This window comes from Jaculus jaculus, chromosome 2 (genome assembly GCF_020740685.1).
Source record: "Jaculus jaculus isolate mJacJac1 chromosome 2, mJacJac1.mat.Y.cur, whole genome shotgun sequence".
Lineage (NCBI taxonomy): Eukaryota > Metazoa > Chordata > Mammalia > Rodentia > Dipodidae > Jaculus > Jaculus jaculus.
In genome coordinates this window covers 58,077,120-58,095,556 of record NC_059103.1, presented here as the reverse complement: position 1 = coordinate 58,095,556, position 18,437 = coordinate 58,077,120, and positions in this window count along the sequence as shown.

Genomic DNA, 18,437 nt, shown 5'->3' with positions numbered 1-18,437 from the left:
ATGCATGTCCTCTTACTCCAAGTCCTCATCTTTCTCCATCCATGCTGTGAATTTATTTATAGGAAGTTGTGCCATCTCCAGTGGCTCAGTTCCATCCTAGGAAGACTCTTGGACTCAAAAATAGTCCCAGAGGACACTTCCAACTCTCGGGCTTGCTACTTTTTAAAAAAAATTAATTTGCTAAACTATGTAAAATAAATGAAAATTTGCAATTATATTCTTATTGTCCCTGATTTCAGTAATGAAGGAGTTGGGGTTGTTTTCCTTTATCATTTTTTTGCATTTCATTGTACACCATAATGAATGGTGCCATTTATTTGCAGGTAAGTCTGTGGAGTGACATGAGCTAATTGCACACTTTGCAACCTCAAATCAGCAGAATCTTACAATATATCATGATAATGCCCCTGTATTTCACTGAGGGAATGGGCTGTTGAATACCAGGTTAATTATGCATGTATTTAATAGAATTGTGGGGGTGGGGTGGTGATGGGGGAGTCGGGAGACAGAAGATGTGGAGTCAGCTCCTTCAGCCCCCTTAGTACTTATTACTACATAGCTGTCATCTGCTGCCTGAATGGGTATGTGCATTCGTTTATTTGTACAACTATTAAAAGCTCTTACTTTGTAAAGCATATAGTTTGCATATACTATGTGCAGCAGATTCATGGACATTCTCTCATTGATTTGCCAGTGATCTTAGAAATCAGTAGGCAGTCAAATATTACCTGTGATTTTTAAAAACAAGGGAACTGAGACTCAGGAAGATCAATCTTGAAATAGCCAGGAAGCTATTTCTAATAGAAATAGGACTCAAACTCAGGTCTCTGATCTGAAATCAGGTCCTTCTGAACCATATGCCTCAGAGGATTTGGCAATGTAAAGGTAGCAAGAAGCCATGCTCCACCTGTACCACTAAGGAGCTATCTCATCCACAACCTACATGTATGAGGTTGCTCTTGACCACACACATTAAAGTCTTTTGGTATTTTCATCACTTTGAAGGATATCTCAGTTTTCTTAAATGCAGAGAACCATCTAAACTGTCAAGGTCCCCTTAGGAATCTTCTATTTTGTGAAAATATGAGATGCTTTCTGCACCATGCTGTTACGAAGAATTTTTCCCTGAGGACTATGGGGATGTAGGTTATTTTCAACCCTGGCTATGGTCCTTCAGTGCCTTGTTCTCACTTTCTCCTGTTTCTTGCTGTTGTCTGTCATTTTGTGTATTCATTGTAGTGTATGTGACCTTATGCCATCTGCACTGGGACCACCTGGCAAATGTGTGACTACTTCAGGGACACAGAGTTCATGGGGGATTTAAAGAACCCCGACGAACCTCTCCACAGCTCTAATTCTCTTTTGACTGCTCTGAGCCATGCTGCTCCTGTCCTGGGTCTCAGCTGTGTCCTCCAGAGCTGAGGTCACTGAATATCTGACCTGTGGACAAGTAATGCTTCTGTTACCACCGACTGTGACCTACAGATGGAAGTAGTGGCTCATCAAGTGACAGATCCCAATGTAACTGCTTCATGTGGCCATCACTTCTGCAGCTTTCATCATGTCTCTCCAGTGAACTGTGATGTCCATTTCACAGGAAGAGATGGCTCATAGAACGAAGGGCTTTTCTAGCTAGCCAGGGATACTAGTAGGGACAGGAGAACAGCTCTGTGCCTGGAGGATAGGATATAAAACTGATTCTCTTCCAACAGATGTTAATCTTTCATCTCTAGCCACAATTAGAGGTGGAGGTGTTAAGTGGATGGAGTTGGGGCATTTAAGAGGTCGCTCTCTAGAATGAAATATGCCCAGTCTTGTGTTGTTGCTGCTGAGTTCCCAGCTGTGGGTAAGTCTTGCTCCTGTCCTGGTGGAGGTGGCCCTACAAGTCCTTCATCAAGGAGATGGGCATTATGGAACACATGCGGGAAGTTCCAGCTGAGATGATACCAACCCCTAAATTTACCATCCAGAAGAGGTCCAGGACATATTCCTCATATGAGCTGTGGAGGGAGGGAGGAGGGAGTGATGGGGTGTGGCAACCATCTCATCCCACGTATTTACAGGGTGAAGATGGTGTCTGTTGATAGACTCAAGTCCTCTGCATGGTGTCCACATGAGTGGGTTCCATAGACAAAGTGAGAGAAGGCAAACTATTTCTTCACAGATGTTAATGCTCATGGAGTGAAAACTGAGCAAGACTGAGCTCATCACAAAGATAATCCACTCTATTTCTTAAAATATATGTTTTACTTTTAATTAATACTTAGAGAAATTAAACATGTTTATGAGATATAATGTGACATTTCAAGATATGTACACAATTTATAATGATCAGATATGGGAAACTGGCATGTTTATAACTTTAGACATGTATCTTTTCTTTATTTTGGAAACATCTGCAATCTTTCCACAGCTATTATGAAATGTCCAGTTAATTTCTGTCAACCATAGTCACTCTACTGTCTTCTTTGTGGATCCTGAGCACCATCACACTCTATCCTGGCATGTATGTTTCATAGCCCCTGGCCACTACTGTTCTCCTCTCCACTTCAACAAAATCCACGTTAGTTTCCAGTTATATGTGAGATCATGTAGTGTCCGTCATTTCATTAACCCTGATGTATTGCAGTTCCATCCATGTTGCTACAAATTACAGAAGTTCTTTCTTATTTATGATTAAATAATATTCAATTTTATTCATTCATACATTTATTTATCCATTCATATACTCAGACCTATAGGTTGTTTCCATCTCTTGGCTATTGCAAATTATATTCCAATAACATGTTAGTGCAAATATCTTCTATAAACTGATTTTATTTCCTTTGGCTACACAGTGATCACACAATAGTTCTCTCTTGGTTTTTGGGGGGAACATTCATACTGTTTTCCATAGTAGCTGTATTAATTTGTATTTTTACCAAGAATTTACAAGGGTTCACTTTTCTCCACATCCTCATTGAATTTGTTATTTTTCTTTCTTTTTTAAAATATTGTTATTCAGGTGCAATAGTGGCATGTCTGTCATGGTGGAAACCAGCTGCCCTTTAATTGGACTGGAGGCCTGCTCCATGGGAGGGAATACATCCCTGATAATGAAAACCTACAAAAGGGGCAGTCATAAGCCCTAAGGGTATAATGTCTGCTGCTATCCGGCTAAATGTATATACTATGCTCATCAAACTGCCAAGTAAGCACTTCTCTTAATGTTCATACCCCTATATTAATGCTACTCTCACTATTAGAGAAGCTTCTCTTTTCAGATGGCAGTGATCTTGGGATGACTCAGAAGGCATCATGGTGCTTGGAAGAAGTGACAGAGGAGTGCTCAGCACTGCAATATCTCTATTGCACCTTCCAAGGCTAGGGTCCATTGTGGAAGAGGTGGTGAAAAGAATGTAAAAATCAAAGGAAGGGTAGGACTCCTTACAATGTGCTCCTCAAGACACAAAATAGCCTGGATATCCATGACCCCACAGTGCCTGACACTACCTACACAAGACCATCATAAGAGGAGGAAAAGATCATGACATTAAAATAAAAGAGGGACTGATTTAGAGAGGGATGGAATATGATAGAGAGAGGAGTTTAAAAGGGGAAAGTGGGGGGGAGGGAGGGCATTACAATGGGATATTGTTTAAAATCATAGAAGTTGTTAATAAAAAATAAATTAATAAAAAATACTGTTATTTATTTGCAAGGAGAGAGAGAGAGAGATAGGGAAATGGGTGTGCCAGGGCCTCCGGCCATTGCAAACAAGTACCATATGTGATATAGGCACTCCTTTGTGCATCTGGTTTTACGTAGCTACTGGGGAATTGAATACAGACCCTCAGACCTTGCAATCAAGCATCCATAACCACTGAACCATCTTGCCAGTCCTGTTATCATTTTCTTTTTGGTAACAACTTCTTCAATTGGTAGTGAGCTTTCACTGAGAGCTTGATTTGTATTTTCTTGATGGTTAGTGATGCTGACATTTTTGAATGTTTATTGACTATTTTATACCTTCTTTTGAGAAATGTTTATTAATGTCTCCTGCACAGAAAACTAGCTTATTGAACATTACTGCTGCTGAGTTGTTTGAGATTCTTATATGTTCTAGGCCTTTATCTCTTGTTGGATAATACTTCGGAGATCTTTCCTTCTTCTTTGTGGGTTTGTGGGTTGTCTCTTCACCTGGTTGGTTGTTTCAACAACCTTATTTTCTTTGGTAAATTTATTATTATTATTATTTTATTTATTAGAGACAGAAAAAAGGAGAGAGAGAGAGAGAGAGAAAGTGAGAATTGGTACACCAGGGCCTCTAGCCACTGCAAATGAACCCCAGATGCATGAGCCACCATGTATATCTGGCTTACATGGGACCTGGAGAATCAAGCCTGGGTCTTTAGGCTTCACAGGCATGCACCTTAACCATTAAGCTATCTATCCAGCCCAATATACCTTATTTTCTAGGTAAAGACCATAAGGCTCATTGTCTTGGTAGTACTAAGGGCAAACTATTACCAGGAGAGTAGGTTTTCCAACCATTTTCTTACTAAGTTCTATCACTCTCAGTGTCCAAGCCTGTGGAATCAGGAGATTTCAGGGCAGTCCTAATGAGGAACATATCCTATAATATGGAGGGTTGAAAGGAAAAGGGTTAGTCCAGACTCTAGCTTGGTACTTTTCCATGAACCACTGTTCCTTATAAGGCTGTGGAATTATAGGGAGGTATCATGGGCCTGAAGCTTTAGGCTTTAATCTACTTTCCCCTCCCCTCTATTGCCCTTTCCTTTCAATCATATTGAGCTGCCTTTCTTTTGCTTATGAAAAAATTGGTTACAGATTCAGTCTGATTCTTGAAAGGAACATTAGCTTTATTCAAGACACATTGTAGATATGAGATTTACAACCTAGTGTTCTATATATTGACTTAGCTGGAATTCAGTGTCCTCTATGAGGTTCCCTTGTCTGTTGTCCTCTGTGAGATACACATGCTGCCTGTTGTCCTCTGTCAAGTGTCCACATTGCCTGTTGCCTGCTTTGAGGTGCCTATGTTGTCTATTGGAGATATGATGTGTCCATATTGTCTCCTATCCACTGTGGGGCTACTGTGTGTCTGCTGCCTGCTGTGAGATGCTCAGTACTCTGTGTGATTTCATTCTTACTTAAATGTGGTTGGGAAAGCTGTGGACAGGTTTCTAGTGAGTACTTGGCCAAAACTCATCATGGAGAACTTCCTTTCCCATAGCACTTGCCTAGTGTAGGTCAAATCACAATTCTTCCTGCCAAGCTCTGAGGCCTTCTAAAGACTTGGCAATCACAGAAAATGCTTCAGTATGCAGGTCACATCCTTTCCCCAGGACTTTCTCCTTTCTGGCACTCTACATATTGACTTAGCGGGGATTCAATGGCTCCAGGGGCTGTTTGAGTAAAACTCATATGTACAATCACCAAAGGCCTGTGAGATTTGAAGCTGGCCCATGTAGAACAGCTCTGGCTAGGCATAGATAAGCAACATCAAACCAAGGCAATGCAGCAAACAGGAATGGGATAGAAGGAGTGGGTCAAGAGACTAAAAGAATTATACGTAGGGGTGTGTATCAGATGTATGAGACGAGTTTGCATGTGTAAAGTCTTTGTGTGGTATGGTCTGGGTTATAGGGAAAATGTATTATGCACATGTATATGTTGTGTGTGTGTGTGTGTGTGTGTGTGTGTGTGTGTGTGTGTGCATGCATGTTCATGTAGGAACACCTACATATGACCAGGAGGATAGGTACTATAAGGCACTGGTCACTTTGTTACCCAGGGCACAGACACCCAAGAAGCAGAACATTAAAATCTTATATGGGGGGGCTGCCTACTTGTGCAGCCTCCCTCCCTCCTCTGAATCTGTCTGGTGTGAACACTGCTGTCATGGGGGCTTCAGGCCATCAGAAGGGCCAGAGAAATGTAGCCTAACAGGCAGGGAGGGAGCATGGCCCTGCTCATCCAGCACAGTGAGAGGTAGCAGGTTTTGTTGCTGTAAGGTGTCCTCTGGCTGGTTGGCACTGGGTCAGATGTAGGCCAGACCCTCTGCAGGGGGAATAGGCATGCCAATAAAATCACAGAAAGCACGGAAGAGTACAGCATGAGAATGAAGTTATGGGCACTAGGGAGAACAGGCATGGCTAGCAGGAGAGTGTACTGGAATTGGTGTATATGAGATGATCTGTCCATCCATTTGGCTATCCAGCCACCTATCTATCTGTCCACTCATGAAGGCTCGAGAGTTCTCTTGGGTTTGAGAAAACCACAGCTGTCCTTCTTGTGGGAGGTTTGGAGGGAGATCAGTTGAGTGGGAATACTACTGTCTCATACTGGCCTAGAGACTTGCTTTTCATGGCATGACCTCCCTGGTTCCTTATAATAGCCCTGGCATTGGATCAAGGTCATTTTCCTTCTGCACATGTAGAACAGTCTCAGAAATCTCTGGTCTATAAAGATTTCTCAGTGGTTAGTACAGCCACAGTTTCAGCTCAGGGTTGTGCTGTGGCATCACGGGGAATGTTATAAGCTACTGCATTGCAGCTCATTCAGACACAGTATCTTTTTCAGCTCTAACCTCATTTCAGTGCTATTCTCTGTATCATTAATGGCTTACTTAAGCATGTAGATGTCATGAGGTGCTAAATACAGAGATGCCACAAGTTCAGGGTAAGCACATACTGCGAGGATGCAGGGGCACGAGAAGAGGCAGAACTCACCAGTCGAAATGCAGGAGCCAGGATACCACAAGGCAGCCAATCTTGGATGTGCTGGAGTGCTGGGCCTCCTCTGCCTGTGTCCCTGTACACATTAGTTCCTCGTTTTCCTCACTTTCTCTCAGTGCTCCCTCTCCTCCTTTCCTACCAACATTTTCCTTTCCCCTTCTTTGTGTTTTCAACTCATCACTGGAAAAGTAATCTTGTGTGTGTGTGTGTGTGTGTGTGTGTGTGTGTGTGTGTGTGTGTGTGATGCATGCACGTGTGAGTGTGTGATTTATGCATGTGTGTGCACACATTCAGAAACTAGAGGAGGATGGTCAGTGTCCTTCTCTATCTCTCTTCTGCTTACTCCCTGGAGGTGGAGACTCACTGAACCTGGACCTCATGGTTTTCAGTCAGGCAGGTCAACCGGGGAGCTTCACCAGTACTCCCGTCTTTACCTCCCTTAGCACAGGAATTATAGGTGTGAACAAACATGCCCAGGTTTTTACATGAGTGCTGGGAACTGAACTCAGGTCCTCATGTTTATGTAGAAAGTAGTTTTTACCAAGTGAATTATCTCCCCATCCCATTGTCTAACTTTTTTGAAGGAGTAAATTTGAAGGTGGTTTGCATTGACTGAGTCAGACCTGCATTGTAGCACATGTGCACTAGAAGGTGATGTGAATACGTATGTCCAGAAAAGGTGGGTATTTGGGCATAGCCAATAGGAGACAGAGTGCAAGATGAATCCCTGGTAACCAGAATGGAAACCCAGATGGGGGAACACATCCCACAGAGTGGTAGGGACTGAGCAAATTTGACTCAGAATGCAAGGAACTGTGCCTTCTGGGAAAGAGCTATGGCCACATGCTCTTGTTTTCTGTAGTCACCATGCCTTCGGGCCTTTGCCCTCATAACAAGCATCACATGAAATGAACAAGAGGGCTATATGGTACTTGGGAATAAACTGATGCCAGAGCCCACGGCTGGCTCCAGAATAGTGCTTGTCCTTGGCTGGACAAGCATATATAAGACAGTGTTGTCCTTATCTTACAGACCTCCATTGCACCTCCAAGAACCCACCACTGCAGGGCAGGGCCTGGGCATGCCTCCGCCTGCCTTCTTTATCAAGAAGTTGCTCGCCTGCCATGCCAGCACACGTGTGGGCCTGTGGCCTCATGGAAGCCATGCTGACTGTTGAGGCAGGTGCATCTATGCCATAAACCTCACCCTTTACTTCAGCAGCCATTTGATCTCAGGTTGTCCCAGTTTTCTGAGCCTCAGCTTGTTCACCCACACAGTGGAGATGGCATCTTTTGGAGTGTGTAAAGAGGACAACACGATATGATGTATCCCTGATAGCCAGAATTTACAAGGAATTATCTCTCATTGTGATACCTATACTGGGACATGGGAAATTGTCTGTTATCTCTTTATAGTATATGCCCGTTGTACAAAATAGTATAAATATAAAAATATAAATCTTATATTTTCTTTAATAATACCATATTCTTTGGCTATATTTCCCCTATTATTCTCTCTTTTCCATCCTCCCCTTCCTTGTCCCATTCTTGTTTCACAAATGGCCTCCTTCTGTTGTCTTCATTCTATGTGCATTTGTAATACATGTATATACTTTATATGAGGGGAAAATGCAATATTCATTTTTCTGAGTAACTTATTTTACTTAACATTATTATTACTGGTTCCATACATTTTTCCTGAAAATATATAATTTCATTCTTCTTTATGTGTAAATGAGGTGTGAGGCACAACTGGGAGGTCAGTAGTGTCCAGTTGGTACTGAAGGGTACAGTTTCCAGAGTTGGTCACTGCAGAGTAATAGAGAGACACAAAAAGACCAAGGCTGAGGCAAGAGGTGAGGAGGGGTTGGGGAAGGCGAGGGGCTGTCAAAGAGGAGAGGAATCATGGGCTGAGCAGCCAGGAGAAAGGGATGGTGACCAAATGTGCCACACAGTGTTGAGACTCTGGGTCATCGTCGCAAATTTGACTGAGGGAGCCTCATGGTGATACAAGACTACTCCTGGTGAGAGCAGCGCAGGGGGAGAACAGAAGGTGTGGTGAGAGGTCATAAGGAAATGGTGGTCAGTAGAGGGGACCTGGGGTCTGTAAAGGGCTTCTCCTCTTTTACTGAGATAGTGGTTACTATCTCATATAACAGGATTCAGAGCCAATGGGAAATGATACAGTGGAGGGAGAAGTGCACAGGAGAGATGGCGTGGCTGCAGGAGTAACCTAAGTGATGGGATAGGGCGGGTGTAGCTCACGGAATAGGCCCTAATGGGAACATGAGAATTCCATCTGTTGTCAGATAGGGCAAGGCAGGTAATGAGGTCATTATTTGAGTATGGGTGAGATAGGACTTGAGGTTTGAGCAGAGAAGAAAATGCTGTCCCCAAGTGGGGAGGGAGACATGGTTCACATAATGTAGTAGGATTGCCATATGATGCAGAAGTTTCACTCATGGTGTGAGATTTTAAATTTACCATAAGAAGCACCTTGCCTTCCAACAGTTGTAGAGTTATGTGCATGCCAGTCTGACAGCACTCTCCTTTCCTTCTCTAACAGATATCCACTGAGTGCCTACTACTGCCCCTCTAGGTTCTAGGTACATAATAACAGGGAAGTCCATCTAGAAGGGTAGTTGCCCATCTTTTTATTTATTTATTTAATTAATTTATTTATTTGAGAGCGACAGACACAGAGAGAAAGACAGAGGGAGAGAAAGAATGGGCGCTCCAGGGCTTCCAGCCTCTGCAAATGAACTCCAGACGCGTGCGCCCCCTTGTGCATCTGGCTAACGTGGGACCTGGGGAACCGAGCCTCGAACCAGGGTCCTTAGGCTTCACAGGCAAGCGCTTAACCGCTAAGCCATCTCTCCAGCCCAAGTTGCCCATCTTTTTTTTTTAATAGTTTTTTTAAATTTTTTATTTATTTATTTATTTGAGAGCGACAGACACAGAGAGAAAGACAGATAGAGGAAGAGAGAGAGAATGGGCACGCCAGGGCTTCCAGCCTCTGCAAACAAACTCCAGACACGTGTGCCCCCTTGTGCATCTGGCTAACGTGGGACCTGGGGAGCCGAGCCTCGAACCGGGGTCCTTAGGCTTCACAGGCAAGCGCTTAACCGCTAAGCCATCTCTCCAGCCCTCAAGTTGCCCATCTTTAACAATATCTTTCTTCAACAATGTGCTCCTTTGTTCCAGTTGTTGCAATAGATTCTAGACAAGTTTTTGTCTCTTTTCTTATCTCATCCTACTATTGTGCACATTTTATCCTGAAGAATTCTTCTCTAGTCATGCCCCCTGGTTTCACACCACCCCATCCTCTCCATGGGTCTGAGAGTGAGCGCCATCCTCAGCCTGCAATGGATGCCTTCCTAGCCACTTCTCACTCAATTCTACGCTCCCAGATTCATTTATCCTCTGCTGAAGCCACAAACAATTACTCTCAGTTCATTAAATGAGCCATCTTGCCTCTCACTCCCCAGATCATTGCTCATGCTGTTTACTCTGCCTGCAATGATGTTCTTCCTGACTCTGCATTTTAATTGCATATTTATAACACCATCCACAAAGGCAGTGATCAGGTGTGCAGATTCTTCTGGTATCTCCAGTGCCTAGCACTGTGCAAACACCCCAGTAGGGGACACAAGATTCTAATTGAATTAATAAATCCATGCATTATTTAGTTGTGATATAAACAACAACCTGAGAAATAAACAACATGAAGAAGTTGTTTCTCTTGTTAGGACCCCTTTTCCTCATCCACAGAAGATAGCAATACTTACGTTACCAAGTTTAAAATAAATTGCATTCATAAAAATCTTGGATATTCCACTTAGCCAGCCACAAAGAAACTACCCCTCATATGTTATTAGGATCCTCCCCTGTCAAGAGTCAAAATCCTCCTTCCTTTGGTTATTTCTCTCTGTAGAGTAGAACTAGTCCATGATTAAAGGGAAAAGGTCCCTATACTGGCCGTGTTGCTGGTTTCCTGGAAACCCTGACTTCTACATGCCTGATGGTCTTGATGGAGTTGATCATGATACCTTCACTTCTTTTTCCATTGCAGTGAGGTAGCAAGAGATGGAAACCAAGGCCTTCTACAAAATCAAGGACACATGGAAAATATATTTTGGCCTCTTGGATAATATTTAATCCTGTGTTTTAAACTAATAGCACCATTGTCACTCTTCCAAATAGTTAATAAAGAGGTGCATCCAGTCAGAGTCCTGGCCACTTGGCAGAATCCATACTTGTGGGAGGCAGCGTTTGTCAGCACCACGGCCAGCTCACGGTTCATTCGTGCGCTTAAGTCAAAGGAGATCACAGCATCACCGCAGCTCCAAAAAGTCCTGTAGCTGACACTTTATTAGAGTCTAGATGTGTTTTATTTATTGCTATCTCTTCCACTTCCTAATACTGCATTGGGAATGCTTCGTTTGCTCAGAAGAGTGATGTGACAACATGCTGCCCTCAGACTTCTGCCAATAACTAACATTTACTAATTTGAGAATAAAAACTTGGGCACACACATTAACTTATACTGAAGCATTCTTAATGTGGATCACCCAATTTCCTTATGCAAAGTATAAGCAACATCATTTAGCTGCTCACTGGTGTCATACATAAGTTATTGCACCCTATGGAGGGTTGATGGGTTGCTGTGGAACTTGGTCAGTTTTTCTCCCTTCATCAGATGACCCAGAAACCCAGTGGTCTGAGTGTTCATGGAGAATTCTTGCTCTTCTCTCCTGAGAAGATGCTGAAAGGGTTCTTGTAGAAGTTGTTCAGATGCCTTATTTTCTTTTTTCCTCTGCCTTTCTGATTCCCTAAATGAGAAATAGGCTAACAGGTGTCACCCCTGGTCTTACTCCACTTCCCCTGCCAATCACACAATGCCATAAGTGGCAAGTTATAAAAGAAAGAGCTTTATTTTGGCTTATGGAGGGGTCTTTTCTGGTGAAGTCCTTTTTTCTGTTAGAGCCCAGAGGCCACCAGGAGCCTCATCAGATGGGGACCAAGGTACATTGTGCAATGGGCTCTCTATTATAAAGCTACAGCCACATGGTAATGGCTCTACCACCCACTTCCATACTTTAATAATGGGGAGCCTCCTTGCAGCACATGGCATTTGTGGAGACACACTCAAGCCATATTATATTTATGCCATAGCACCCTTAACTCTTCAAGTCATGGGAGCCCTGTGAGCACTCAGGTATTGAGCAGTGAAAGATAGTAGCTCTTTCCCTTTCATTCTTAAGGCTTTAAATGGTCATTTTTCTTGTAAGACCAGTGACCAGAAAGTCATCAGATATGGTGGGACATGCGTATAATGCCAGCACTTTGGAGGCTAAGGCATTAGGACCTCAAGTTCAAGTTTATCCTGTGCTATACTGCAAAAGAGATTTTGCCTCAAAAATAAAGTTTCTTCAGTGACACAAGGCAGTGGATCCTATTTCTTAGAGAGCTGTGTCCCATCTACTTGCTATGCTTGCACTGCAAACTGACCCTGTACTTAGCATGATTGCAGGGTGGGGTCCCAAGACTCCACTTATTAAGCAGCACTTAATACAGGAGGACAGAGACATGGGTGGAGGACAGCTCAAAGTTCCAGAAAGGACAAGTGACTTCGTAGTGAGCAGCTAGATGCAAAAGACACTATGCTGAGGCTCTGGCAGTATAGGAAACTTCGGGCAAGAAAAGACACTTCCCAAGCAGTGTAGCAGTGCTCCACCTCCCCAGAGAGCTCTCCACCTGCTCCTGTGTCACCCTCCCTGCTGCCCCAGGAGATCCCCTTGCTCCTCTAAAATCTCATTTTCTTGGTTCTTCTTATCTCCAAAATGACAGGGCGACATTTGAAAAATCCTTTATAAATTCTAAGAGGAAACTAGAAGGGGAAGATTATAGGTTAAAAATAACTAACTTCTCAATGCTGGGGCATCTTCTTGCCTGCCTGGATGATTCTCACCAGTTATCTGCACACACACAAAAAAAAATCCTTTTCTCTGCTTTCCACACTCACCCGGCCCCAGTACTGCAGGGCAAGTGCTCTGCCTTCCTGCGGGTTGGTGCTGTAATGCATGGCCTCACCCTTCAGGGCTGCTTTCCTGAGGAGTGGATGCTGTAACTCTCCACAGTTGCCTTCACTTCTTTCCAGTTGGAGGAATTGCAAGCAGCAGGTGGGGGAGGAAGAAGAGAACAATCATAAGCCCTTCTACGTTCTCCCGCTGAATTCACCAGCCCAAAGGGGATGTTCCCATGAGCTTTTCCAGGGAGATGGCCTGGCCATCTGTCACTCTGGCCTGTCAAGTCCAAAGTCTCCCCCTTCTATGTCTCCTGACTAGATATGGTTCTTGTTTTTTGTCCCTCAGTCTTCCCCACCTGTCCTTGGGCTCTGCTTCTCAGCGATGTCTCTTGGACACCCAGTTCACCATCAAATTTTCCTACTTTCACCTCATCCTCCATGTTCCTGAGATGGTCACATTTCAGTTAAACCAAATGTCAATGTCTTGTCTCTCAAATGACAGTTCTCAGCACACTTTCCCTTCTTTCAACTTCTGGTCTGAGGAAAGCACCCATATTGTAAATGCTTCCCACCAGCACCAGCATGATGTATTTATTTCTTTACTTTTCCAGTGCGAGGTCCATCACTGGAGCAATAGGAAATACAGCTCTAGTACTGGTCATATTTCTGTGAGAAAGTAGAACTGTGCAGCAATAATCCTGTTAGGGGTCGAACTAGAGTATAGGGGGACCAGGAGAGAGAAGGGGGTGTAGGGCATGGAGACACTGATTCAAAGACAAATTTGGGGTAAACTACTAAGGATTCTGGAGTACATCATGAGGATTAGTCATTTAGTCAATGTGAAATGAGCTAATCAGGGGATTTGAGTAACAAATTGGGATCTGGCTTGTGAATAGACTGCAACTCATTTTTTTTGTAGTAGGATATGGAGAGGGAGAGTTGGACAAGGAACTTGATGAGAAGAGACCCCATAAGGCATGTGCTCCAGGGGTGAAGACAAAATAATTTCCTGAGTTGCCATTTTCTGGGGTGGGGACAAAAGTTAGATGATGGGAGAGTCAGGGCAGGAGACATCAGGCATCCAGGGTGGAGTCCTTTGATCTGAAACATTTCTGACACAGTATCTTGAAGGTTCTTAAGATCAGCTAGAAGGAAAGTGTCATAGCCTTGAAGCCTGCATCTCCCAAGAGCAGGGGTCATCCTTTCTCACAAAGCCTGACTATGTCAGACTAGCTTTTCCAGGAGACTGAAAGGCACAAGCTGTGTGCTGAAGTCCCTGAACACTCTGCACAGTAATCAAAGGGAATCTACGAATGCAGTGATTAGGCATAGATGGAAACTGATTGCTCGAGTGATGGCAGAGATAGTAATGGAAAGGCGCCTATGTTACTGATGTTAGTTCTGGGGTTTACAGGAATCTCAGCGAAATTTTTTCTCCACCATGGTTAACACCTGTGTGTATGTGTGTGTGCGTTATGGGGAAGACTGTTCTGCTCCAAGCACCACTGAAAGTCCAAGTCTCCTCTTCATCTTTTAGGGCTAGGCTGACGCTTTCCCCTTAGCTGAGGGCACCTTGTCATTCCTTCAGCTTCTGTTCACATCACAGTGGCTGTTTTGATCATCTTTTTTTAAAAAAAAAAATTGTTATTTTTATTTACTTGACAGCGACAGAGAGAGAAAGAGGCAGCTAGACAGAGAGAATGGGCATGCCAGGGCTTCCAGCCACTGCAAACAAACTCCAGATGCATGCGCCCCCTTGTGCATCTGGCTAACGTAGGTCCTGGGGAATTGAGCCTCGAACCAGGGTCCTTAGGCTTCACAGGCAAGCGCTTAACTGCTAAGCCTTCTTTCCAGCCCTGTTTTAATCATCTTATTTTGCATTCACTGCCTTCTCATTAGTTTATGAATACCTTGAAAACAGACATTTTGGCCTTTCTATTTCCATGCCTAACATCACTTTGGGCACAGCTCCTGGGACAGCCCTGCTGGTCAGTGAACAGGTGAATTTGTGATGAATAAAAACAACCATGTGGAAGCCTGTGGACACTGTTAGTTTGCAATCCGAAGTCAGACAATGAGTAGAATGGACATCACAATGAGGTTGTTACGCTGATAGCAGTGGTGGGAGCACCGGAAGACCCCATCTAAAGTCACTGTATGTGCTGGCATTTCCACCATACCACACCGTTATGCCCTCTGTCTGACCATTTTCTCTCCTGTTTTGTGTTCTTAAAGGCCATACTAACTACCCTGCCAAGTGCATTTCTCAGTACACATTCTCTGTATACTTACACCATGCTGCTGTTACATTTACTTAGGCTCTCCCAGTATACAACAAAGCGGGAGACTGAAAGGGGGAAACAAGGTGTAGGCATCCATTGCCTTCTCCTGGTCAGGCTGGGTTTGTTTCCTGCCTGAGGCAGCTGCCTGCCTCTGTGACAACATTTCCTGCTGGGCATGCGACCCTGAGGCTCCAATATTGCAGGCTTCCAGGTTCCCCTGGGCCACGTAGTGGGTGCTACTGTTACTGCTCTCCCTAACCTTGCCTTGTTTGCCAACATGGTACTGATGTCTTCTGCAATTGATACACTCTCCATGAAGAAAGTTATAGATTTCCAGACTCTCTAAGAATACTGGAGGTAGTGAAACACACAGAGTCACTGTCAGTTGCCTCTGAACATGTATCTCTGCATCTATAGCTTGACCTAGATCTGGGCTGCACACATATGGATCTTCTAGAAGCTTTCCTGGGACAGCAATGAGCAGAGCTTGCTATACGGAAGCATAAGGCCATGGGCTTAAGCTGTTCTTCCCCTGGCTCTTCTCCGGCTCTACCTGGTCAGGGGCTGGTGCGTGAGAAGGCAAAGACATCATTCTTCTCTTCTCATCTGCTTCAAATTTCTGCTGCAGGGCATATTAGTGCTGCATACATGTGGGGCTCTCAGAGAACACCCAAACTCTTCCCTCCCAACACCGCAATCACACACAAGGCTGTGCTCAGTTCTAACAGAAAGTCAGGTTGAGAAGCATGTCACCACTAGCAGATGACATCACAAATGCCTATTACTTTATCCTACTAGCAAGCACCTGGGTAGTGGGGGCCTATGTTCACCTGCTTTCCTTGCTTTAAGTGACCTCAACATGCAGTGGTGACTGTCACAGGCACCCCCTTTCTTGTGATATGATAAGCCCTTGGCAGATTTTGCAAGAAAGGTTTATGTGTAATTTATTTCCTTATTTCATTACTCTAACTTAAATGTACAAAATGTACTTTTTACCTTTCTTCAGTGGAAGACAGTTTAAATGAAATAAATGCTAGAAGCAGCACAACCTAACAAATACTCAAGGAATTGCAGTTTTGTGGGGTGAAGTACAGTCCCCCAAACAGAGTGTGGTGAGAGAGGATGTGGGCTTATCATAGGGGTCTAAGAATAGGCTCATTGCTTTGGACTTGGAGCAGATGGATCTCTTGTGGTGTTCAAGGGAGACTTCCCAGAGAAGAGGGAGTCAGATGTATGACTGAGGACAAAAGGCTGAGCCTGGAAGCCAGGGCAAGGTGCTCTGGGCAGAGGGGAAGTGGTGGTAAAGAGCACCCTGGTGAAGAACCCATGAAGAGCTTGGGGAAAGCAGGTGGATCTGCAGGTATGTGGCCTGTATTTCAAAGATAGGGGATATAGGATGCCTGGCATGGGACCCAGGATGTCTCAGGCTGGACTTACCATGTCTGCAAAGGCAGAAAAGGGGACACTAATATATCGAAAAGGCAGCTGGAAGCAGAGACTCATCAGAATATTAATTTTAAAGTCACTATTTTACCTTACGAAGTAGGCATGCCCATTCTCAAGAAAGAGCACTATCATGGCTCCCTCCAGAAAAGCAATACAAGGAGTCACAAACTGGCTTACTAAGAGAAAGGAAGACATTGGTGGTCCAGGCAAGTGTACTTTACATGCAAAGACATGTGGAACCTGTCTCCAAATAAATAAATAGGAAAGAAAGAAAGAAGGAAGGAAGGGAGGAAGGAAGGAAGGGAGAGAAGGAGGAAAGAAAGAGAGGAAGAAAGAAAAAGAAAAAAGAAAGAAAGAAAGACATGTAAATGGGCTGAAAGAATTGGGGTGGAGGGAATCAATAGTAATCAAGGTAGCTGATGATTAGTTAGATGTAGGGAAGGAGGAAGCTCAGAGAAATACCCCGTTTTTTATGTGGCTAAGGCAGCAGGTACTTCATTAAGAAGCCATAGCAATGGGGAGATGTTATTGGGGGTACATGACTGGGCTTGGAGGAATGAATATTGCCAGCATAGGAGGGTGGGACTTTCTGGGGTGTTTGGAATGGGGCAGTAAGGAAGCAGTATACAGAAAATACATCAGTGTGTGGGTGGAGACAGCTCAGAGATCCACAAGAGGCTGTATTGGAGAGGAAGTCTGAGAGGCGAGAGGCATCTTCATACATAGTTCTGCAAAATCAAGGAACAGTTTTACTTCCCACAATTCCCCTGTCTCAAAGAGATGGCCCTCTCAGGAAAGGTAGCTATCAAAATGACATAAGGATTTCCTCAGATCTTACATGAAGATTTTTCTGAGTTCAAAAAGTACCCATGTGCAACCCAGTATACCTTCCACAGTATTTTCATTTCCAGTGTCTCCAGTCCCTCCAGATTCTGAAAGCCACTCTTGGTGTCTCAGTTGAAAAATCACTAAAACTCTCTCACACTTGACATATAACATCCACTGTTCTTATTTTCCTTCCTGCCACATTAATGGCCTCTCCACTGACATGAACTTTTTTTTATTTATCGGGAGAAAATTGGGTGTATGATCACAGATTCTTCTCCAGAAGGCCCTAATAATTCTCTGTTCAGTTTGTCATACACCCCAAAAGGCCACAGACTGTAGAATAGCTGTGAGGAGGAGATACTCTGTAGTGAACCCAGCTGGAAGGCAGCTGGACATGATATTTCTTTCAGTGTGTAAGGAGGCTATTGGCTGGGTCCAGAAGCTCAGAAAAGAAATGAGATGAAGGACTGCTAGAAATGACAACAGATCCCATGAAGGAGGTTTGTTTTGGTCTGGTTGTTTCCATAAGAAGCGAGATAAATGTCAGCTATGAGTACAGCTGCCCAGAGCTCACAGTCAGGGATGGCTTGTAGGTGAGCGAGGGTTCCACTGAGCTCTAAGGGTTGCACAGCCCACAGGAAAGGGCCTTATGTTATGAAACAGGGTTGTTTTCCTGTCCTTACCATCTGAAGCTCACGTCCCATTGAGAATGTACACACTTACTATGTACAATACTTTTTGAGGATGATCTATTGGCCCATCTCTCTAGATTTCTTTAGGGAGCAGGTGGTAGGTCTGATGGAGGATTTGTTTTGGGGGAGTGCTCTTGTGAAGGTTAGGAAAGAAGGGGGCCTTGGGAAAATCTGGGCTCACATAGGAGGGATGACCCCTGTTCATTTCTTCCTTTTCTGACCTGTCAGAACTCTGTTGGGCGGAGAGCATAGACAGCAAGGCATAAACATTGATAATTGTCCCTCTTCTTGCTCCTAAATTCTGTTTAAAGATCTCAAACTTAAATCTGAGGACTGTACAGTCACTTCCAGCAGGAGATGAAACCCATGCCTTTGCCCTTTTTGAAATGCCTGGATATTATCAGTGCAGTTCCCATATGCAG